This window comes from Vombatus ursinus, unplaced genomic scaffold, assembly GCF_900497805.2.
Source record: "Vombatus ursinus unplaced genomic scaffold, bare-nosed wombat genome assembly UNPS02014158.1, whole genome shotgun sequence".
NCBI lineage: Eukaryota > Metazoa > Chordata > Mammalia > Diprotodontia > Vombatidae > Vombatus > Vombatus ursinus.
This window is the reverse complement of record NW_020953936.1, coordinates 7615083-7640737: the sequence shown is the minus strand read 5'-3', so window position 1 is coordinate 7640737 and position 25655 is coordinate 7615083. Positions and strand designations below refer to the sequence as shown.

The window sequence follows — 25655 nt, the reverse complement described above, 5'->3', positions numbered from 1 at the left end:
TAGCTCAGGATTGTTTCTGAAGCAGAAGGTAAGCAAAGAAAGTTCTGAACCAACTACCTGATGTACATAATTCATTAATGGAACCTCAGCTTCTCCTTAAGGTTAGAGCCCTTCACATTTATTGCAACACAGGCAAATTCCCAAGCATGCACACAAAACTTCCCTGAATTTAAGGTCAGGCATTGCATTATAAGATCCCCATGTGAGGTTGAAAACTCAAGTTTTAAGTTAATACCAAGAGGAATTAGTGTCTGAAGGCCAAGTTCCTTTCCAAAATTTTCTTGATTGTATTATTTGGAAAAATTTATTTCATGCTGAATTTCTTTAGGGAGATGAATGTATATCTTTATTTGTTTGTACTTGGTTGTCATGAAATGGAATTATTCCTTGAGATTGTGGTAGGGTTAAGATAAACAATTTAATAAATCGTGAAGTTCTATCCTAATGTGCAGCCCCATTCTTTGTAATTCAGTGATGGTGGGTGAGATTAAAGAAGGCTGTAATATAAACATAATCCTAATATCCTTCTTTACACATAAAAGGCATATCCCAGCCATGTTTGCTACAAAGCCAAGTTCTATTTATTAATTTAAAATTTGTTTTGTGCCTTCTCTCTGAAGCCCCTGCTTTCTACCATTGTGTGGGCAGCTCAGCCTCTATACTTCTGGAAACTTTCCTCTGGAACTAATTCGATGGAACACATTCTCCTAGACTTATCACAGTTTAAGTTCAGGCATGGGATGTCAGGGGATTCCAAGCAAAGTTGTACCTTCTACTCTGACTCTGCTAGCTACACAGTGCATTGAAATAAGATAACTCGAATATGTCTTCCTCTGTGTTTGTATTTGTTCAGTTGTTTTTAGTTGTGTCAGATCCTTTGTGTCTCCATTTCGGGTTTTCTTATCAAAGATACTAGAGTGGTTTGCCATTTCCTTCTCTAGCTCATGTTATAGGTAAGGAAACTGAGGCAAACAAAGTTACAGGGTCACACAACTAGTAAATGTCTGAGTCCAGATTTGAATTCAGGTCTTCTTGCCGCCAGGCCTGGCACTTTATTCACTGCTCCACCTAGCCACCTAGCTGCCCTGTCTTCCTCTGTGATCCTACTTTAGAAGCTCACATTTCTCATGAATTGCCAGTAAAGAATAATTTTAGCTAAAGACAAATCACATAACCCAGGGTGCACACCTCAGTCCTAGGTGGAATCCCCAAATCTGTTAGACAGAAGCCCATGACAGTTTGTTCAAACCTAAAGAGTCCTTTTTTCATTCATAGGTGTAAATGGTGGGTTATTTCACTTGTTCTGCCCTTTTTTTAAACCTCAATCCTTCAGGTAGTATTACCTAATAAATAGCCTTGTAATTCTTCTCCTTTATTGAATTATATTATCAAGGGTTTTGGTCTAAAACTGTAGTTTTAGTTTGTAGCTTTTTGGTGATATGTAATCTCAAATGAATTTATCAATTCCATAAAACAGACATTTAAAATACTGTATTGCAGAATTTTAGGATTTCTAAAGCCAGCAAAAGGACAGATCACTGCCTCTTATATAAAGTAACTATAATACAAAGTGATATGATTATAAAGAGGGAGTACTGACAATTTTTTTTGTCAAAGTAAATGAGAATAAATATAAATCATTGTCCTTATATGAAGAGGAAGAATGGTTTTTAAATATGATTGAATATATCATGATGCCATTTTCCTTCTCTGATCAATCATTTTTTATGAATAATTTGCTACTCTTATGGATTAAAAGGAAATATTTTGCCATATACGTATAGTATATTAATAATATCTGGGAATATTGACAAACAAATGCTAATTAACACTTCACTGATTGACACAACTTTTTGGAAGAGTTAGAATTTCTTTAATATCTTAGGTAAATACACATTTGCTGATATGATTTAGTTACTAGTTAAGAAAAGATTATATTCCATTATGAGCTCCTCTTCTTAGAGCATTTTTCCTTTCTTTCTTTTTTTTCTGTGCACCCTTAATTTGGGTGCTGAAATTTTAGGTTTTTTCCTTATATACTTGTCTTCATTACCTTACCATAGGAAGTGTCCATTTTAAAAACGTAAGATCAATGAGGTAATTTAACTCATAGAATTCTGAAATTCATATGCATGTATTCCTCCTTTATTTGCTCTGTGAGTCTCCAAACAAAGTATTTCCCAAACAACTAGCCAAATTTATATGCTTATTCCCACCACCTAAGTCCTGGAGTGTGAGGATTAATTTTGAGTTATTGTATTATAATTTATTATAACTGAATGAACAGGCGCTTTTGACTGCATCAATAAGGAATTTGCAGAAAGGGATAGAAAAATGTGTCCTTGGTATCTCATTTATAGGTTATGATTCAAGTATGAACCCAGGACCTCATGCTCCCTGAGGTATGGTCAGTTAGGGGGTATGTGTGTGTGGTCATTTGAATCCAATCCCTCCTTTATCCATAATGTAGGGCAGTGTATGTCTGGAAACACATATACTGGAGCCTCCCTGAGAAGCTTCCTGAAGCCTTTTCTATCTCTAATCCCTTCCATTTTTTCAGCCTGGAAAAACCTCTCAGGAGCTGTGATAGTTACTGAGAAGATATGATTGAAGAGATATTTGTGGTGTAGCTGTATTCGTCTCGGCTGAGAAAGGGATGGATCTAGAGTTAGTGAGGGGATTTAAATATTTAGGGATATATGGTATGAATTAACGAATAGTAATTTGAATATGTGTTGCCTTCCAGTCCTTGCATGTGCAATTGAACCTATTCCTCCATACTTCTGCCACCCATCCCTTCTTAGTACTCCCATGGTCTGTGGAGTAGTGAGTGGTGGGGGAGATGGTGGAAGGAGGGTGAAGATCATGTTCTTCATGACTTTGCTTTCCTTTCTTGTTGTGCATCACACAATATAGTCCCCTACAGAAACAATGCTATTCATGCCAACTTAGAGTAATCTAATAATAATCTAACTGAAATACATGTATATTTGTGATAGTTTCAAGTTTTAAAAAATATTTTGAATTATCAGCATATGATATTTTATCAACTTTATGTCTTCACTCAATTTCAGAGTTTAGGAACCTAACAACCATTTACAGTATTATTTCTGGGGAAAGAATGAATTTTGGCTAATAAATCAACCTTTGGAATATAATCCATTTTTAACCATGATTTTTTATTTATTTATTTTTATTTTATTTTATTTTATTTTGGCTAGGCAATAGGATTAAGTGACTTGCCCAGGGTCACTAGTAAGTGATATGTGTCTGAATATCAGATTTGAACTCAGGTCCTCCTGAATCCACAGCCAGTGCTCTATCCACTGCGCCACCTAGCTGCCCCTTTGATATTTTTTTTAAAGACTCATTCTACTTTTATTAAAAGTTACTAAGGCATCTGTCAATCAGATTCACATGTGTATATCATATAGCATGATCCTGAGTACTTTAATGTCCTACTTAGTTTCCTTTGGCCACTTTCTTGCTTATCAGTTAATATAGTTAAAAAATGCCTGTAATGGGACAAATGTGATCTATATGACCTTTCAGATCTTGGATACTCTCCTTTTGATGTATCCTAAGGTGACTCTGTTTTTTTTTTTTTTTTTTGGTCATATCACAGTATTGACTCATTGATCTTGCAGACTACTAAATCCTCTGCATCTTTTTTATATGAACTGCAATCTTGTGATACCTTCCCTATCTTGTACTTGTTTTATCTGTCAAGATGTTTCTGGATCCTGTCATCCAGTGTTGATTGTTGCACTCAATTTTGTGACATCTGTGAAATTGATAAGCATGTAATCTATGTCTTTATTAAATTCATTGAGAAAAATGTTAAATAGAAAAATGTCAACTAGTACATATTACCTGGATGTGTGTGTCTGTGTAATTTTTGATTTACAGTTTATATCCAAGTTTAGAAACAACCATTAATGACTTTTCTTTCAGAGTGGCCATCCATCTAGTTGTGAATCCACCTATCATTACTCTACTCTCTCACTATCTTGTTCAAAAAACAGTAGAGAAAATCTGTCAAATAATTTGCCCAAATGTAGATAAACTCTCTGTCACCTCATGGAAAAAGGAAATAAATTTACTCTTGCATAACCTGTTTTTGGTGAAGCTTGCCAGCTTCTTGTGATTATTGCTTCCTTTTCTAGATGTTTATTAACTATCTTTTTAAGTATACATGCTAGAAATTTATTAGCACTTGAAGTAAATCTCCCTGACTTCTGGGTTGCACACTCTTTTTTTTTTTTTTTTTTGAAAATTGGGACATTTCCCTTTGTTCAGTTTTATAATATATCTTTCATTCTCTATAGTGTTTTCGACATCTTTGACAACAGCTCAGCAATCACCTCTCTCAGTTCCTATGGATGTGGTTTATCTGCACTGCGTGACTTGAACTCACTGAGGCCTAGTTGGTGCTTCTTTATTATTTCCCCACTTAATCTTGTTTATCACCTTCCTAGACAACTCTCATCTTTCTTCTGTACCTTCCATTTCAAAAATCATTTTTCTTAGCTGAGAAAATGGAACCAAAATTATAGTTGAGCATCTTTTCATTCCCTCACCATGTCACCCCAATCTTCAAAAGTATTTAGGTACTCTATTACCTCTACAATAAAATGCCAACTTAGCCTGTCATTTAAAGTTTTTCCACAATTAGGCTACCACTTTCCTTTTCTGACTTTCAAATTCATGCATCTTATATTCCACCTAAACTGGTTTATTAGTTTTCCTTTAAAATTGACATTGCATCTCTTGGTCTACCACACCTAAGCCTCTCAGAGAATCCTTTTCTTCCTTCTCAATTTAGTTACAGTGATACCTCCCATGCAAAATTTTTCCAGATCCTTCCAGTTTTCAGTGATGTTACTCTAGTCTAATTATCTCATATTTATCTATACATGTTCGATTCTCCCAATAGATCACAATCTTTTTAAAGGCAGGGACAATTTTATTTTTGTGTTTGTGTTTCCAGTCTCAATTTTATTGCCTACACATAGTAGGCATTTAATAATTAACTGGTGAGTTGAATTTAATAGTTGAAATAAACACCAGACTACCAGGTCCTTTTTATATTTTATTGTCTTATCATAGATCCACTTAATTTTAAAGAGAGTTGCACAAGTAGCTTTTTACATGTCTCTAGTCATACATTTAGGCAAGTAATTTGATTGAGTTTGTGTGATTAATTTAAGTACATAGAGTACTTGATAAGGCTTGACCCTCAAAAATAAATACAACAGAAGCACTTTTTTTTTTAACATCCTCTTAGTGTTAGTGTGCCTAATGGGTTGATGATACACTGGAAGATAAACTTGAGGTCACTGATAATTCAACACTGTGTCCTGATAAGTTTTCTCTGGCTGTAGTCATCTTTTGTCTTTGTTTATCTTTTGTCTTGGGAGTTCTTCCCCTTGATGCATAGCTTTCCTTTTCTGTGTGTAAGTACTCTTTTGAAGATTGCCTGTATTTTTGATCACACCACTAAAATAATAAAATAAAAAATAAAAAAAATTCCATTTGGTGCATCACAAAATTCCTACTTCAAGGATTGTTTTTATTGAATCCAGCTCCTTTTAAAATTTTATCACAAATTCAGCCAGTTGCAAATAATAGCTTATCTTATGTAGGGCTTCCCAAAAGTCTTAGTACAGTTTTAAGTTTTAGTAACTTCAGAAGTATAAATGCTACAAACTTATATAAATTCATTTAAAAGTCTAATGATTTTCCTTTCTTGTATGCTCACTTAGTTTTCTGAATTTTGAATAATGTGTTTTTAAATTTAATTTTTTAAGGAATGGGCATTCTCATTATTCAGTTCTTGTTCAGCAATTTCAGGATGAACATTTTTCCAGACTGATAGATGAGTAGAGGACATACATTGGCTCAGACATCTCAACCACCTAGCTCTCTCATGTAACAATCACATCAGAATTTCATGTATTCATTGAATCTTCCTTTTTGGTTGGCCTTAAGGCTACTATTCCAAATAACAGTCCTTTCAGCCACTGAAAAACAGCTGACAAATTTTTTTTATGAAGTTAAAAAATTGATTCAAATGATACATAAGTAACACAAGATGGTGGTTATGTTGAATTTTAATCAGAAACATCAATGTTTAAAAATTTCCAATAATCTTTCAAATCTGGGGCCGAGAGAGGTAAATGAAGTTACTAAATCTTAAAACTGCACTTTCCTTTTGAGAAATCTTGTATTGGTAGTAGTCTTACACATAGATTTTGTTTCAAAAGCACCACTATTGCCCTGTGAAGATTTTGCAAATTTTTTCAGCATCCCTTTTAATATATACTAGTGTCATAATGCAATCTATCATCTGCTTTACGTGACGCCTTGCCACTTAATGAACCAGCATTTATTAGGCATCTATCATATACCAGGAACCATAGTATGTTCTGGGATAAAGACAAAAAATGAAATAATCAGTCCTTTCCAGGAGCCCATATTCAATTGGTAGAGATAACATGCACATTAGTATATCCAGAATGATGATATACAAAATAGATACTAGATAGTGAGTGAGGGCACTAGCTTTGACAATTTTAGGAAGCATTTTTTGTAGAAGTTAGTTCTTAAATTGTGTATTAAGGAAATAAAAGACTGTGGAGTGAAGGTGAGGAATGAGTGCTTTGCATGACTGGGTGTGGATAAGTACTTAGACATGGAGACAGGATGGCATCATTTGAAATAGAGAGAAGGTCAATTTATCTATACTGGTTTAGATTGTGGGATAGAGAGTAATGTATAATGAAAATGGAAAATATGTTGGAGCCAAGTTGTTATGGGCTTTAAAGCCCAAACCAGATTTTATATCTTTTAGATATAATATGGATTCACTGGAGATTGAAAAGACGAGTGATATGAACAGACCTGCACTTAAGAAAAATCACTTTCCCACCTATGTGGAGGATAGTTTAGAGTTGGATCATACTTTAGTCAGGATCATTACTTAATAGGCCAGAAATTAACTAGGGTGTTGAATGTATGAGTGGAGAGAAGTGGCTAGATTTGAGAGGTGCTGTGTAGGAGAAATGGCAGTAATTGGTAACTGATTGATATGTGGGATAAGGAAAAGTAAAGAGTTAGGAAATATTGGATAATTTTTTCACTTTAAAAGAATATCTTTATTTTTCTTGCTTTTTTTTTTGCAACATGGCTAATATGGATATATATTTTATGTGAGTTCATGTACAATGGGTATCATTCCTTGCCTTTTCAGTGAATTGGTGAGAGTCTGTGAGGAGGGAGAGAATTTGGAATTCAAAATTTTAAAAAATGAATGTTAATAAATTTTTGCATGTAATTGGAAAAATAAAATATTTTTAAAAAGAATAACATTGGTTATGAACCTTGATGGTTGGATTAATGGTGACAGTTATCTCCATTATTTATTATATATTTATACATACATAGATGCCATTGTTTTATATTACATCACCTCAATCAAAATAGAGTTGTTCGCTAAAGTATAGGGTTTGAGGAGAATGATAATGAGTTTTGTTTTAAGGTATGGTGAGCCCAAGATGCACACTGGGTATCCAGATCCAGTTGGAAATGTCAAGTAGGCTGCTCGTGATTCAAAGCTAGAGCTCGGGAGAAAATGAGTTTGGATATATAGATCATTTATGTAGAAATAATAATTAAACCCAGAGGAGCTGATGAGATCACTGAGGCAGAGACTGTGAAGAGAGAAGAGGTGAGTTCTCAGGACAGAGTCTGAACATGGAAGTATGCCTAGTTTAATAAAGACTATTCTAGTAACAAATAAGATCCAGAGTGTGTCTTATCAAAGTATCAAGCCAGTAATGGCTACTTACGCTGTCTGATGATTAGCCTTGCTAAATTTAGATGAAATCATCCTCACATTGGCTTCAGACAGATGAATTACTTAGACTCAACTGCTGTGGGAAAGGGTCCATGAGCTGCATTCTTGGAGGGAATCCCTTCACCTATGAAGTCCTGGATTCTTAAAGTATTGCTGTATTACTCACCATAATTATTGGCCTATGAGTCATTCTGATTTCCATTTAACATTCCTGCTTTTCCTGTTGGTGATTTCTTTAGGGCTGGGCCAAATTAGAGGCAATGGGCATTGGTTTGTGGCTTTGTGTCCATTTTTACTTTCATGTCACAGGAGTTAGATCATGAATATTTAAGTTTTATGTAGGTACAGAGATTTAAAATTTTTATCATGCATCTAACAAGCAGTGTGTGGTTCATGTTTTATTTAGTTCTTCACATAGAACGTATTGCAATGAAAAGGGCACATTGTACTTAGAATCTGGAAGCCTGGTTTTGAACCTGGCTTTGATTCAGAAAGAAAGAAAAAAAAGGGTTGAGTGGGGGAGGGTAGGACTTGATGGCCTTCATGGTCACTTCTAGCTCCAACCTTAAAATTCTAAGTCACTTTGGAAATGTGTTGAATTCATTTTGCTTCCGATTGAATGTAATTCAGCACTTGTTAACACCTACTGTGCACAAGGCACTGTACTACATTCTGTTGGATATAAAGGGAACATACAAAAAGAATTTCAGTCTCACAAGGACATTACATTTTATTTGGAGAGCATGCAACACATGTACAGAATTATATACATGAAAATTTCTTGAGGAGGGAAGTTGTTGTAGCAAAGGTTTTGGGAAAGGTTTACCACAGGAGAGAGCACAGGAGCTCAACCATAAAGGAAGTAAGTTAAGGATTCTAAAAAGCTGAGTTGTTTTGAGTATATTCCATTTATGGGGGCACAGGTTGGGCAAATGTACAGAGTTAGGAAGCTGTTCAATTTACAAGTTTGTAAAATTAAATTTATACCTTTGCAGGCATCCATGGGTCTCATTAGGTACTGCTTCTGGCTTCTCAAAATATTGGTGTTTTGGGATTGACTGCATTTTTGAAAACCCATCCTTTTTACAAATTAGCAAGAATATGATTCCAACGTCAGACACTACTTCAGTTTGAGAATATATATCTATATCAAAAATAGTTTTAGGTGTACGGGAAGATCTGTTAGATCATGGGGATTTTTCTTTCTAATCTCTGAATTCAGTAGCTAGAATTCTCTTTTATAAATGTAAGTGTCATTATTGCATCCCTTTACCATATCTTTCTTTCTCTCAATATTTCCAAATGATCTCTTTCAAAAAAGTACATTTTCAATACTAATTAATGATAATAATAGCTAACATTTATGTGAAGTAGCTAGTTGGTACAATGGATAGAATGATGGACCTGAAGTTAGGAAGTTAGGAATTTGTATTCCTGAGGTCAAATCTGGCCTCCAACACTTACTAGCAGCATGACCCTGGGCAAGTTACTTAGCCCTGTTTGACTTAGTTCATCATCATAAAGTGAGCTGGAGAAGTAAATGACAAACCACTTGAATGTCTTTGCCAAGAAAACCCCAAATGGGATCACAAAGCATTGGACATGACTGAAACAACCAAACAAAACATTTATTTATGTCTTACTATGTGCCAGCCACTTTGCTAAACACTTTACAATTATTATCTCATTTGATCCTCACAACAACTCTGGGAGGTAGATGCTATTATTATCTCCATTCTATAACTGAGGCAGACAGAAGTTAAGTGACTTTGCCGGGGTCACACAGCTACTAAGTGTCCGAGGTTAGATCTGAACTTAGGACAGACTCCAAGTCTGGTCCTCTGACCACTGTGCTGTTTATCTGCTGCACTTGAAAAGAGAAAGAGTCTTTTGTTGTGTAGTTCCTTTATATTAAGGATCTATCAGTACATTAAAAAAAAGAAAAACTTACAGCTATGGCTCAATTGGGCTTTGGCATACTCAGAGAAAACATAAATATTGAGTATATTCTCAGGGCATGTATAGTAGCTTTATCCCTAATGGAGATGTATGTCATTGCAACTTTTTATTTATTAACAATTTTTGACTTGGCTCAGATCATCAGCTTTAGTGAATTTGTAGCTAGTCATAGGAAGAAATGTGTCCTCTTAGGAAACTAAGGAAAGTGAAGTGAAGTTCCACTGGGCAGATTTTCTTGAAATGAAAACTTTCATCATCATCATCATCATCATTATTAATTTTGTTGAATTTGATTCAGTATCACATCCCAAAACGTGCATGAAAGATAAAAAATACTAAGAAAATAGGAAAAAGAATTATCCTGTTTTGGAGTTTTTGCTTCCTGTGGAATGAGTCCCAGAGGTATTGAGAAAGTTCTTTCTCTTTCTCACTGCCTTAAAACATGAATTATTCTCTTGAGACCAATAGTATTAAAATTTTTCTTTTTCAAATTTCCTGAATTTTTGTAGATGCCTTAAATGAGAGTGTCAATAAAGAGATAATGATGTCCTTTATTTCCTCTATGTACTTTCTTGGGTTAAACCCCAATTGGGATTTTGGGCAGTAAAAAAAAAAAAGACCAACAAAACTACAACCCAAATATTTTCAGAATATGGAAAGTGATAGGCTCACTGACTTTTCTTTTGTTAGGCCACAACTAGAATTCTGTTTTCAGGGCTGGTTCCCAGTGTTTGTTTGGAAGACCTTTATTTATTTTTTTGTTTTTGGCTAGACAGTTGGGGTTAAGTGACTTGTCCAAGGTCACACAGCTAGTAAGTGTCAAGGATCTGAGACTATTTAAATTCAGGTCCTCTTGACTCCAGGGCCTATGCCGTATCCATTACACCACCTAGCTGCCCCTAGAAGGCCTTTAACACATCTGGAATTGTATGATGTTGTAAATGAACTTGAGAACATGTAATAAAGTATTATTTGAATGCACTGAGGATGTTCACCCTTTAGAAAAAAAGACTGTGATAAAGGGGTAAAGAAGCAGGGAAGGCTGTTTTTAAGTATTTTGAAGGACTGACATGTTAGAAGGATTTAGCTATATTTTTCATGGTTCTAGGGAGCAGAACAAAGTGAAATGGTTAGAGGATGAAAGAGACAAATTTAGACCTGTAAGGAAACATTTACTAACAATTGGCTGGAATCTGGGTTCCTTTCCTTTCTGAAGAGTTTTTGTTAATGTATGTAGTATGTTCCCCTCAGATTTGTAAATCCACTTATCTAAAACGTCTAATGGAGAAAAGACATTTTTTGGCAAAAAAAAAAACAAAAAACAAAAAGCAAATCCCAAATCATGTTGCATACATAATACTATACAGCTAAATGTGATGTGGATGTTAAATCCATATACTCCATTGCGGTTTTTCCAGCAGATACATTTGAACATATTGGAAATGGCTGAGTCCTAGGATTTTAGCTATGGAAGGGAACTTAAAATGTCTTTTACTGGCTCATTCTCAGTCCTACTCATAGAATCTCAGGACTTGGAAGGGTTAGCGGCCTTCTAGTCCAACCTGCACGTAAAGGCATCTCCACTATAACATATGACAAGTAACCGACCAGGCTTTTCTTGAATACCATCTGAATCCCTTCTAAAATAGAGGGATGCCCTGAGTACTTATGGTAACACAGAACTTATTACTGAATGAAGTATCTCGTTCTAATTTTTTTATTTTTCTAAAAATTATGTTCTTATATTGAGTAGAAATCTGGATGGATAGCAATTTATCTCAAGTCTTGTGGGGTTAAGACATAGAGACATATATGCACGATGTCTTGGGGAGGGGGGAGAGGAGGGATTGAAATTTTAGAATTCAAAATCTTTATAAATCATTCTGCAAATGAACCAAAAAAAAAAAAAGAAATAGAGATAAAGGATTTGATTGGTAGAAGTTATAACCTAGTCATAGCAAGTATTTATCATTCTTAAATTCAAATATTAAGCATAAGTAATAATAACAACAGCTAGCATTTATATAGTGCTTCAAGGTTTGTTGAGCACTTCACATATATTATTTTAATTTTATCCTCACAACAACCCTAGGAGGAAGATTCTTTTATTATCCATTTACAGATGGGGAAACTGAGGCAGAGAGATTAAGTAACTTGCCTAACATCACAGTTTTACTTGAATTCAGGTTTTCCTGACTCTAAAGTCTAGCACTCTGTGCCTGTACCACTGAGCTAGGCTTCAGGAAGGGTACAGAAGTAGATAAGACAATGCCTCTATCCTTGCCCCTATGCTTTTTTTTCCCCTCTCTTTTTGGTGAGGCAGTGGGGGTTAAGTGACTGTCCCATAGTCACACGGTTAGTGTCAAGTGTCTGAGGCTGGATTTGAACTCGGGTCTTCCTGACTCCAAGGCCAGAGCTCTATCTACTGCACCACCTATCTGCCCTGAGATTTGTGCAATAATTCTTTTTTTTGGGGGGTGGGGAGGGGGTTGAGGCAATCAGGGTTAAGTGACTTACTAAGGTTCACACATAGTATCATGTATCTGAGGCTGGATTTGAACTCAGGTCCTTTTGACTCCAGGGCCAATGCTCATCTACTGTGCCACCTAGCTGCCCCACCTCTATGCTTTTTCAATATAAGTGGTATCTCTTTCAGAATTTTGTCTGGAACATTAGGTAATAAAAACTTACCTTTTTAAAAAAATAAAATTCACTCTCCTGTCCCTGGTCATAAGTTTCTCAAGTTAATATGAATAAAGGGTTTTAAAGTTGTATGCACTTATATGTGATTGTCACGTCAGCAACATGTTAAGAGTAAGGTATGTGCACATTTGCTTTCCTACCAAGAAAATATTGTCATCAGTTCCTTTGTAACTATCTCCTTTTTGTCTGGCATTGAGTGGTTCCATTCTCTGGGATTTTTCTGGTTATTTTTATTTATTTATTTTTTTTTACCAACGGTGCATAGATTTAAAGTGGTATTTAATCCAGTCGTGGATTGCTTGACAAGCAGTTTCTTTTGTGGATTAAAAATTAAAGTTAACTGAAACAGCAGTTAAAACTAGCCTTTCCAGGGGCAAAAATCCAATTCTGCTCAGAGGGAACCTGTTTCCTTAGAATATTAGACAACCGTTCTGTAAGGCTTGCCAGGGAAGAAATAGTAAAAATATTTTCTGTTTGTTTTAAGCCTGCAGCATAATGCAGTCTTGTTTCCTGGAGTGGGAAGTAACATTTATGTGGTCTGCTTTTATAATATAGTGGAACCTCCACGAAACACTCTATTAGGAAGCAGCACTTGGTATGAGTCAGGTTCTGTTTGGACCCAAAAAAGGGGTCCAATTTTTAATGCTTTTAAAAATACTGGAAAACCTCATTAAAGGATGATTTCATCAATGAAATTGTCCCATAGTAGATTCCAGGAGATGGATTTATAGTAAAGTTCCAGTGTGCTGCTAATTTTAAGTATTTGGACTTGACATTTTCAGTCCTTAATTATGAATCTGAAAACTTAAGCTTTTCTTTCTATAGGCACTTCTCCCATACACAGGGATTTGTAAAAATGACAAAAAATTCTAAAAGCCTTTGGACTAAAATGATTTGTTTTTAGACTTTTGTTCAGTAGGAGGCTAAGCTGCTGTTATCCAGTGTAACAAATTACTTTCTTAATAACAGCTTTGCCTAGACTTTGTCTTCTGAAACAGATTTGAAAATACAGTTTAAGTACTTTAGTGGCAGACATATCTCTTCAGTGCCCAAATAGACAGCTGGCTGCTTATTAACAGATGACTGAAACAAATCATACCTTAGAAATTACTTCAGTGTGTGTTACTGGAGAGGTTCACTTGGAATTGAATAGCTCATTTGGCGGTGAACTGGCCTTTTGTTTATTTTCTGATCTATATTGACCTTGGGATCTACTGTTCCCAAGAAGCAGGGATGCTGCTATTATCTGCTCTTGCCCTGGAAAAAGGTAATTCATTTATGTATATTATAGACAAACCTGGATGCCTTATTTTACTTAATTACTTCACTATTCTCACAAACTTATTGTTAATTATTAAAAATAATATTTGATGATAATTTAATAATCTTTTCTTGCTTTTTATCTTTGGTTTTTCCTTTCTAAGACTGAATATCTTAGAACTCCTAGAAATGCATTCTTTTCTAAAGATTGTATATGTATATATAAGGATAAGCACATCTTTACGTGTGTATGAAGAGAGTACATTAGGGGTAGTATCTAATACATTTGTTAAGATTGTAAATTTAAGCAACTTTATTTAAAAAACTCTACACTTCCACTTGATCATTATGGTTGCATCAGTTTAACTTTCACCTTGTTAATGAATCAGTATTTATGTATCATTTACATTGTTATCAAACTAGTGTTCAAATTTATGTTAACAGACGTAGATCTGAGTTCTTCTTCCTCCTTTTAATGGGAAGCTATTTTTCTTTAAGTAAGTAACTCAGTTTCTTTGGGCCTCTGTCGTCTCATTTGAAAAACAAGGGTATTGGACTTCTGAGGTTCTTTCGAGGTCCTGTGCCTATGATTCATTCATTCATTTATTTATTTTAGCCTTGCATTATTCTGCATAGATAACCCTTTTCATAGTTACCATATTCTTCCTTTTGTCATTTGTGACATGCCTAACTATTTCTCCACTATTTGGACATTTGGTTTGGAGATTTTAAATTTAAATTTAAAATTCCCTTCCTGAAGCATTTGTTGATTTGGGGAGAAAGTGGCACAGTACTGTCAATGTCATTGAACTTTTAAAAAAATGAATAAAATGGCCATTATCAATTAACATCTATTAAAAGCTAGATGATGTTATTCCTTCCTGTTGTATGTATTTGAAAATTGGCTCAAGAAAACTAGTTCTCTGATGAAAGCTAGTTCTGTCATTTTTTAAAGAGAAAAAAAAAAATCACCATGTGTTTTTTAGCTTCCTCCATTCCAGAACCAAACCTCTCAAGAGAACAGAGACTAAGGAAAAATAAATGAAAGGTGAAAAGAGGCAAGTGACTGATTTCAAAGATGGCATTGATAAAGGCTTCTTTGGGTTCTAGTTGTCACTGTTTAAAAAAAAAAAAGCTCTGTTTCTACAAAGCCCTCTATGTGGTTCAGCCTTCTTTGCTGTGGTACACACCATACCATTCACTGTCTACGTCCTTTTGCATTGAAAGCTCTCCCTCTTACCTTTTAGAATCTCTAGATTTTCAAAACTTAGCTCAAATGCCACCCCTTAAATGTGGTCTTTCCTTAGCCTCCTGGTTGCCTTTGTCTCTATCTTTCCCTCAAATAACCTTATATTCATATATTTTGTATTTACTTAAATGAAAATGTTGTTTACTTGATAGATTATCAACCCTCTGAGGGCAGGTAGTTCTTTCATTTTTGTCTTTGCATCCCCAGCGCCTAGTACAGTGATTCCTACACAGTAGGTGCATATTGATTGATGGTAGTAAGTAACTTGCAGTTTTCATTCCTAGAAGGAAATGCACTGATTCCCAGAAAGATCATTTCCAGACCCCTTTCTTCACCTCAAAAATACAAAAATCTAATAGCCTCTAATCAGAAAACAGAAAGGAGGCATTAAGAGTCGCACAAAAATATTAAAAATCAATTCTTTAATAAAATGTCTTGTACTTTAGTTAGTGGGTCATTCATTTCCTGCCTTGAAGATGTTTCCCCAGTTTTCTTAGTTCCTTGGTATAGGATCCATTTGCTACATAAAATAGGAAAATGAATCTCATATGGTTTGAGTTTTTCTCCTAACCTCCCCAAGTTTTCTTTTTTTGACATCATTTTGGAAATTCCAAAATGATATGAAATTTTAAAAGGCAGTTAATATTATATTATATGAGTGCATGTTATTTATCATAATAAAATGAAAAGTAGATATATTAATTAACATTGATATAGTTCTATAAAATTTGAAAAGAACTTTACATATATTGTTTCATTAGAACCTCACAACAGAAATGAAGCAGGTACTAGAAGCATTCATTATTAACTCTTCCATTTATTACCTAAGTAATTTCTTTCCTTATCTGTATAATTAATGAATTAGAATAGGTGACCTTTGAATTCTATTTCATTCTAATTCTAAATCTATATTCCTAGGATTACCTCTATTTTCTAGACAAGGAAATGGAGAATCATTGAGGTAAAGTAGTCAATGATCAATCTCCCAATGTCAGAATTGGGATTAATGACTTCCCTAGTTAAGCACTGTGCTTTATTGTATTGCTGTTACCTATAGTTTTACGGAGGAAAAAGTTAGATGGATGTTGTATAACTCAAAACTAAATTTTGTGTTTATTCCTGTTTTTGTAAATGTGGTTAACATTGTCATCAAAACCCTTTTTTTATTGTAGATTCTGCTTAAACTTTCAGTCATGAATGGTCTGTCATAAATAAAATAGAAAAATAAGAAAGATCTAAGTGATACAACTAAAAAGCAACACAGTTCTTGTTCTCACATTCTAATTGGGAAAGACAACATACAGAGGAGGTTTTAGTAGCTGGAAAGGCCCTGTGGTCTGTCTTCAGGCTGCAGTAATAAAGGAGATAGTAAGGTATTTTTTTTCAGAGTTTTTTCCATTAATAAAGCCATATCTGTGTCCAATGTTAAACCATTTGACACTGTCAAGGACTTCAGTGGTGAGAACTTTATAAATACACACACACACACACACACACACACACACACACACACACACACACCCCACACCTGCTCACCAATTAGTAGCTTTTATTCCCCCATGTTTTCAATCTTTGGCTGCCCTAGTTTTTAGACTTAATTTTCCAATATTGTTCTCTATAACCAACAAGCTCCTGCTTTTTATTCATATTTTATTAATTTATTTTTGGTATAACTGTTATGTTCTAGTTGAACTTTTGTAGCAAAGGAATGCAGTTAATCAAAAGAAACTATTGTATTGACTATCTGATAGCATAATCTTTGTTTGATTCTTGTTATCTACTATTTTTCTACTGGGAGGAGGGAATACTTCATCAACTCTGTAGGAATCAAAACTAGTCATTGCATTAAGCTTTGATGTCTCTTCATGTTGTTTTACATTAAATAAGTGTGGTCATTGTGCATGCTGTTCTGTTGGTTCTGCTTAATTCCTTTAACATCAGTTCATAGAAGCCTTACCAAATTTTCTTGTACTTCAATAGAAAAGAATTTGTTAAGTATGCTCTATGTGCCAATTACTGTGTCAAGTCCTGGGGTTAAAAATGGATAAGCAAAGAGAAGCCTACCCTCAAGGAGCTTGCATTCTCATGAGGAGATGGTGGTTGGTTGTTGTCCTTTGTTCTCTAAGAGGACCAAAATGATAATACACTTAGGCGAATAGTGGATTGGTAGAAATGGAGGTGCAGTTGATCAGATATCCATATACATCAATCCTGTAGCTTGTGGCTCCAAGGTTGTAAAGAATACATAGGCAGAGTATTGTAGGAAACTGTAGCTGCAAGTGGTGTTTGGAAGCTGTCCAATTAGTCCATCATCATATAAGGAGCCATGTCCTTCTCCTCTGTGGCAGCTGTTATTGGGGTGGCCCTTCCCTGTAGGGCAAGAAATCTGTAGTGAAGTTTTGCTGTTTTTTTAGTAATCACAAATACCATTTTCTGGATGGAGATAGCCATTATGAAATTGAAATTGCTCAGATTTCAACTGTTTAGTTGTTAACACCTGGAGGAGGGAATACTTGGGCCACTGTTTGCTTCTCTAATAGGAGGAGCTAGGTAAAGTTCATTGCTAGTGAAGACTTTAAATATTCTAGCAAATAATATTCTAACAAAAAACAGTCCACTACCTACTTAACAGCAATCTGTAAGACAGCCAAACTCCTTTAATCCCAGGACTAAGGATCATGAAGGGTGTTTGAGATGCTCGGCATAAATTTTCTGGACCTACAATGGTAGATTTAGTAGAATGAATCTTCTTTTATGTTCACAATTAATTAATTCTCTAAATATTGGGAAATACAGTTGAATTGTTTGGGAAAACCTGAGTGTTCACTGATATAGTATTATAGTACAATATGTATTTAATTTCTTAATGTTTTAAATGTTGTTTCACTTTTGACTTTTTATTCCTTATCTCACTATTAACTTATTATCGATGGATGGAGTATCTATTGTTGATCTATTAGGTTTTTCATTTATTTATTTTTAGTTTTCAACATTGACTTCCATAAGATTTTGAGTTCCAAATTTTCTCCCCATCTCTCCACTTCTACCACCCCAAGATGGCATGCAGTTTGATATAGGCTCTATGTACACATTCATATTAAACCTATTTTCACATTAGTCATCTTGTAAAGAAGAATTAGAACCAATGGAAGAAACTACAAGAAAGAAGAAACAAACAAAAAAAGGAAAAAAGAGAGAGAGAGCATATTTGTGCTCTGCATTCATTTGATCTCCATTCAGACTCCATAGTTCTTTTTCTGGATGTGAACAGCATTTTCCATTACGAGTCTTTTGGAGTTGTCTTAGATCCTTGCATTGCTAAGAAGAGCTCAGTCTATCAAAGTTATCCATCACACAATGTGGCTGTTACTGTGTACAATGTTCTCCTGGTCCTGCTCACCTCACTCAGCAGCAATTCATATAAGTCTTTACAGGTTTTTCTGAACTCTGCCTGCTCATCATTTCTTATAGCACAATAGTATTCTATTAAGTTCATAAAACTTGTTCAGCCATTTCACAGCTGATGGGCATCCCCTCAATTTCCAATTCTTTGCCACCACAAAAAGTGCTGCTATAAATATTTTTGTACATGTGAATCCTTTTCCCATTTGTACGGTCTCTTTGAGATACAGACCTAAAAATGGTATTGTTGATTTAAAGGGTATGCACATTTTTATAGCCCTTTAGGCGTAGTCCCAAATTACCCTTCAGAATGGTTAGATCAATTCACAACTCCACCAACAATGCATTAATGTTCCAATTTTCCCATATCTCCAACATTTATCATTTTCCTGTTTTGTCAGGTTGGCCAATCTGATAGGTGTGATGTGGTACCTCAGAATTGTTTTGATTTGCATTTCTTTTATCACTAGTGATTTAGAGCATTTTTTCATGTGAATATAAATAGCTTTAATTTCTTCATCTGAAAACTGCCTGTTCATGTCCTTTGGCTTTTTATCAATTGAGGAATGATTTGTATTCTTATACATTTGACTCAGTTCTCTATATATTTTAGAAATGAGGCCTTTATCAGAGACAGTGGTTGCAAAAATTCTTTCCCAGTTTTCTGCTTCCCTCCAAATCTTGATTGCATTGGCAAAAACCTTTCAATTTAATGTAATCAAATTATTCATTTTGCATTTCATGATGTTCTTTTTCTCTTGTTTGGTCATAAATTCTTCCATTCTCCATAGATCTGAAAGGTAAACTATTCCTTGCTCTCCCAGTTTGTTTATAATATCAGCCTTTATATCTAAATCATGAACCCATTTTGACTTTATTTTGGTATATGTTGTAAGATGTTAGGCTATGCCTAGTTCTGCCAGTTTTCCCAGCAGTTTTTGTCAAATAGTGAGTTCTTATCCTAAAAGTTTTTGGGTTTATCAAACACTGGATTACAATAGTCATTGACTACTGTGTCTTGTATACCTAACCTATTCCACTGATCCTCCACTCTATTTCTTAGCCAATACCAAGTAGTTTTGATGATTGCTGCTTTATAATACAATATAAGATCTAGTATGGCTAGGCCACCTTCCCTGGCATTTCTTTTCATTAATTCTCCTGATATTCTGGACCTTTTGTTCTTCCACATGAATTTTGTTATTATTTTTTCTAGCTCTATAAAATAATTTTTGATAGTTTGATTGGTATAACATTGAATAAGTAAGTTAATTTAGGTAAATTGTCATTTTTGTATTAGCTTGGCCTACACATGAGCATCTTATGTTTTTTCCAAATATTAGTCTTTTTTTTAAGCGTCATTTATACATTTAAAAAATTATATATAATGAGTTTACTGTAGCATACTCAAGTCATTTTGATGCCCTTTTTTTGGCTTTCCGGTCATTTTTTGGGCTTTCTTCTTTTTCTTAGTGGGATAAAGAGAGCTTCCACTGACTTTGTAGGATTGGTACAGTGGGTACTTAAGAAGCTTGATGGGGAAAGCAAAAACACAGCAAAGCCAAGTATTCTTTGCTTATTATTAATGACTTTAGAAAAGCTGGATCACTAACATATAGATAAAATAAAAATAAATTGTCTTTGAATGTATTGAGCACTTTGCAGCAAATGTAAATGAACTTTGGAAACTATAACTTGAAGGCAGAGGTGGGGCAGCTTATATAGATCGCATATGTGAACAGTGATGCTAACGAGACCTGGGGGTATTTCTAAAATTGTATTGGAACTTTCTAGATTCAGGCAGTTTAGGGTCCTTCTGCTCTACCCAAATTTAAGAATCCCCTAAAGCTCCCTACCCCCTAGTTCTAACAGATTACTTTATTTGCTACCTCAGTTGGCTCTTCCCTATAACGATTTAGCCCTTCAGGAATGCTGTTGTCTGTTTTTCTGATGATTCTGCCTATCATGAGGCAAGAATAGTCAATTGGATCTTGTCAAACATGAGTCCAGTAACAGAAGTATTCCCTGAATGATATGGGTCCTGACAGATCCTCCCAGTGGGCCTAGCTATGAGCTGCATGGCTAGTATGTGAAAGAATTTGAAGGACAACGTAGCCAAGACTTTTATTTGTATGGATTTCTGGACAAAAGCCATGAGTTTGGCAGGGTGAGCTATTATGAAATAGAACAGGACAGTTAAATGCCCTTCATTTTGGGTTCAGGATTCATGGAGGAATTTCGCTGATGCTTCCTAGCACTTACAGTTTTTTGTAAGGCAGGCTAATGGAGAGCCAGAACTAGAAACCAAGTTTCTTCACTGTCTTCTTTTCCCCACACTCCTGCAGTGTTTTCTAGTTTGTCATAGAACCTTCTTTTTAAAATACTTTTTTTTTAACTTGGAGAAATTAAAAAGAAAACAAGCCCCCATTGTTGTCATCTCTCTCATTTTGGACCAGTAAGACAATCCTCATCAAGGCCTTCCCTTGCAGAGATGAAACTGACTTGGTAAACTTTCCAGGGTAGTTAGAGGCAATTGGGGTTGGCAGTGAATTTTTTCTTCCCCTTGTCTCTTCCTTCATAGTTTGTGGTTCCCTTCCAAAATAAAGGAAAAATGTTGATTAGAGCTCTTCTCTTAAGCCAGAATCAACCTACTAGAGCCTATCTATGAGGGCTGGATAGGTTTTCATTTTCAGTAAATTATGGATAAGCACAGTTTTGAAGTAATTTTTTTAGATGAAAAAGATGGGCATGGATGACTTCAGATGTGGTTTTCAGTGGTATTTTCCAGAATGTGGAAAGGGCTCATCTCTTCTCAGACTGGAACTAGGGAAAGCAACTTAAAAAATTTTGTAATCAAGATTTTAAAAATGGAGAATAAAATGTCTTTATATGACCATGGTTTTTGAAAGTTTTCAGATCTTAAATTCTTAATATATTCTCTCTTTCTCTCAGAAGTACTGGAAAGTGGAATGGGTAGTAAATTCACTTTGAATTTGAGTTTTTTTTGGGGGGGTGGGGGTTTCCATTTATACTTTTTTAAGAGTTTGAGTGGAATAATGGAGTAGAGAGCTGATTTGGAACCAGGAAGATATGGGATCAAGTTTAGCCTCTAATTCTAACTGTGAAACCCTCAGCAAAGAAGTTGGAGAGAAGTTGCTGACCTTACATTGAGCTGGGGAATTTTGTGTAACAGTGAAATCCTAAGTCTGATCCCTCTCGTATTGATTTTCTAAGTTTAAAAGAAATTTACCAGAAAGTTTAAAGTTGATCCCTCAGATGTTTTAAAAACTGATTGTGTGTTAAGAGCCAAGTTTAACTTCTCTGAATCTCAGTTTCTTTGTCTGTAAAAGGAGCGGGTTGAAAAAGATGATAATCTGAGTTTCCTTCAAGCTCTAATCTTTGCTGACTTTTGTAACTTTGCTACAGATTACAATCAGGAAGCTCATGGGAAGGGGTTAAAGAAGTAGCAATTGACTTGGAAAACCTGCTCTAACAAAAGGGAAGGGCAAAGATAACAAACTTTACTTTTTCCTTCACTTTCTCAGGACCACCCTACCCTTCCATTGACCTTAGATGTTATTGGCTTGATGGTGTATAAATATTAGTAACGGTGGTAGTCAGTCAGTCATTAACTATTTATTAAATGTCTCCTAAATGCCAGGCACTGTGCTAGGAATTCAAAGAAAAGCAAAAGTCAGTCCCTGCCCTCAAGGAGCTAATTGGGTGAAAGAAGACAACATAAAAAAAGAAAGTGAAAAGGTGCAGGAAGAAGGAAGGGTACCCAGCACAGAGTTTGATGAAGTCAGGAGTGTAGCCTCTAGACAATGATGAACTAGGTATCCTGGATGGTCTTCTCAATTGGAGGCTATGGGAGAAATTCTGTACTGTCCCCTCTCTACTCTCTCTAGACAGGAAGGGAGGAGTTCCAGGGGTTACTGAAGAGGTATGAATTTCAGAGTTGATGTGATTTTACAGAAGAGATTCTGATAAAGTTCAAGAATGTAACCAGGTAGGAAGTGATGATTTCCATGAACACTGATGCCAATTTATGGATATTACATGTGTGAGATTAACTTTCTTTCAAGTTTATTTGATTTCAAATTCATTGTATCTGTGCTTTGTTTTTTTATTTAGAAATAGAAAGCACAATAGAAATTTAAAATTTTAGAAGGGATGTTGTTTAAGTGAGGCATGCATTTTGTTAAGAACATTAAGGCACTAGATAAAAGTGTTATTAACTGCTGTAGTACTTTTTTTTTTTCTGAACCAGGGTACTTGTTAGAAAATTAAGAAGCTTAGTGAACCTCCCTAAAATAACAAACGTTATTCAAATGGTAGTCTTTGGGCCATAGAACCATAATCTAGTTGCAAATATTTTTCTGGTTTGTGGAATGTTTTTGGCCAAAGAAGGCCTAAGAGATGTGGTTTGGTCTGGTGTTATCCAGGAGATGGAGGATTTTCAGGATTATGCTGGGGTGATTCCAGTGTTGATTTATACCTGCACTTTTTTTTAGAATCTAGTTCATCATAAGTCTTGGACCATCCCCAGTGGGAGAGTGGACATTTTTCCTGTGGTTTGTAGACTATCTGAAAAACAGGATAGATAGGCAACATTGGCGTCTGCTTGACTTGCTCTAATGACTATAATTTAATTTTGGGATGGACCTTTCCATTGACTGGAGGATTCATGAGCCTTCTCTCCATCAAAATAATCTAAGTTTAGGCTAGATACCCTACAGCTATTCTGAATCCTCCTGTTTCTGATCAGAACTAGGTCAGAGGAGAGGGACCATGTGCTATGTTGCTGGCTCATATCAAACAAATAGTAGGAAATGTGACTCATAGATTTATAGCTGGCTATAAAACAGTATATTATAACCTGGTGAAGATTTAGTTACCCTTTATACAAAGTAGCATTATGTATTATGTATTCTGGAAATATGGTCTTTTGGATGAATCTTTTAAGTAGTAAAAGTGAATTGGTGAACTTCCTGAGTTTCTTTTTTATTTAATTTCCCTTTTTTATTACGAATTAGCATATCTGAATATCTCAATATGCACATAAAATACAAGACAGAATTTTTTATGAAATCTATTTTATATAGGTTTTTTCCCCTCTAGGAACAACTTCTTGTTGTTTTTAGTAATAATTCAAAATTTATATAGTAGTTCAAATACTTTCTTGCTTGTCTGTGGACTCTTATAAACCTTTCTGATTTTTAAGTTATTCATCGACATACTGGGGTGTGTGTGTGTATTTTAGTATCATTCACCATCACTATTGGCTCCTTCCTTCTCAAACTCTTCTCTTCCAAAAAGAAAAAAATCTCTCCCTTGTAACAAATAAGCATAGTAACAACAGAAAAAATTCATACATTGACTACGTCTTAAAATTTATGTTTCATTCAGCACCATGAGTTCATCACCCCTCTGCCAGGAGGTCAGAGAAACATGATTCATTGCTAGTCTTCTGGAGTGGTAATTGGTTGTTGCATTGATCATAGTTCATTGGATCATAGATCTATAGCTCAAAGGGATGTTGTAAGTCATCCTGTCCAAACTCCCTTTTTCCCAGGTGAGGAAACTTAGGCCCAGAGAAGTTTCTGACTTGTCCAAATTATTCTTTATCACAGTTGCTTTTCTTCAGAAACTCAACAACTCAGAAAACTCCAATCAAACAAAAAAGAAATTCTGAAGGTGAAAGAAGGAATCAAATTGAAAATGAAATCCATTTAACTGATAAAGCTGGGAGCTCTTAAAAGAAAACCTAATATAATATCTAAACTGTTAGCTAATCTGCTCAATTCCCTGAGTTTGTTTAACAAAAAATATTTGTATTGGATTTTCTTAGATGAGCCAAAGGAATTGCACTCAAATAGATTTACTTGTATTTCATGTTGGTCTTTGTGGGACATTTGTCCCTATTTTATTCCAGGTTTCAATTGAGTGGGGAAGGAAAGTGAATAACAATTTTAGATGTAGTGACTGCCCTTAGTTTTATCACTTCAATTTATTTTTGTCTTTGCTTTCCATTTTATTTTTCTCCTCTTTAATCATCAGAACTTTTCTTTCTGTGTTTGGTTAGGTTTATTTTTTTTTTTTGTTGAATTGATTTGTGTACATAGCAGATATGTTCTCTTTTGACATTGATATATTTCTGACAGATATATGAATAAAGGTGTGAAAAAGCCTTTATTCTTTCAGTATTCTGATCTATCTTGTGGGAGAACACAGCTGCTAAGAGTGGTTTACATTCATACAACCAAATATAGGTAGATAACTCATTTCTTGTTGGGTGCACCAGGCACAAACCTAGTTGGGATAATAACTAGCATTTATACAATGTTCCAGGGTATGCAATGTGCTTAACTATATTATTTTCATTTAAGCCTTATGAAAACCCTATGAAGTAGGTACTACAGGTACTATCCTGCCTCTACCACTTATAACCAATGTGACTTTGGAAAAAGTCCTTCACCTCTCTGACCCTCAGGTTCCTGTCTCTAAAATGAGAAGATTGGACTATTTGTCTCAAAAGTGCCTTCTAGCTCTAAAATTATAATCATATCTATCATCCTTATTTTTGAGGTAAGGAAAATGATGTTCAAAGTAATTATATCCATGGCTAACTTCCTATGGTCATACAACTAGTAAGTTTGAATAAATTAGATTTAGATAGCACTTAAGGTTTGTGAAGCAATTTATAAATACCATTTCATTTTGTACTCACAATTGTCTGGGCAGGCATTCATTAATTCATTATTTATCTGTCTATCTATCTGTCTGTCTATTTGTTTGCTTATTTTTATCCCCCTAGTATTATCTCCTTTTTTCATAAGTGAGGAAATTGAGGTAGACATCAGTTAATTGACTTGTCCAGAGTCACACAGGTAGTATGGATTTGAGGCTAGATTTGAACTTAGTTCTTTCTGACTCTAGGTCCAGTACTTTATCCACTGTGCAAGTTTTAATGATTCAAGTTTTATACTATTTACCATGCTATGATGCCTCATATGGTATTAAACATAAAGGTAGTGGGGTCCTGAGAGGTGAGAAATGTAATGATAAAATCAGTTGCTTTAAAAAAAGGAGGGGATCCACCAATGTTTTCCTCACTTCAGAGCAGAGGTTTTTATCTTGGGGTCCAAGGCCCCTTTAAGAAATTCTTGGATATATTTCAGGGTTTCTTTAAGTTGGATTAGAAAATTTATTACATCTTTATTT

The 25655-nt window shown here is 34.9% G+C and overlaps 1 protein-coding gene across 3 annotated transcripts in view; it reads left to right on the top strand.

The window, feature by feature from the left end:
- Nucleotides 1-25655, top strand: part of MLLT3 (MLLT3 super elongation complex subunit) — a 289127-nt gene that overhangs the window by 167629 nt on the left and 95843 nt on the right. The gene's annotated exons all lie outside the window — the stretch shown is intronic.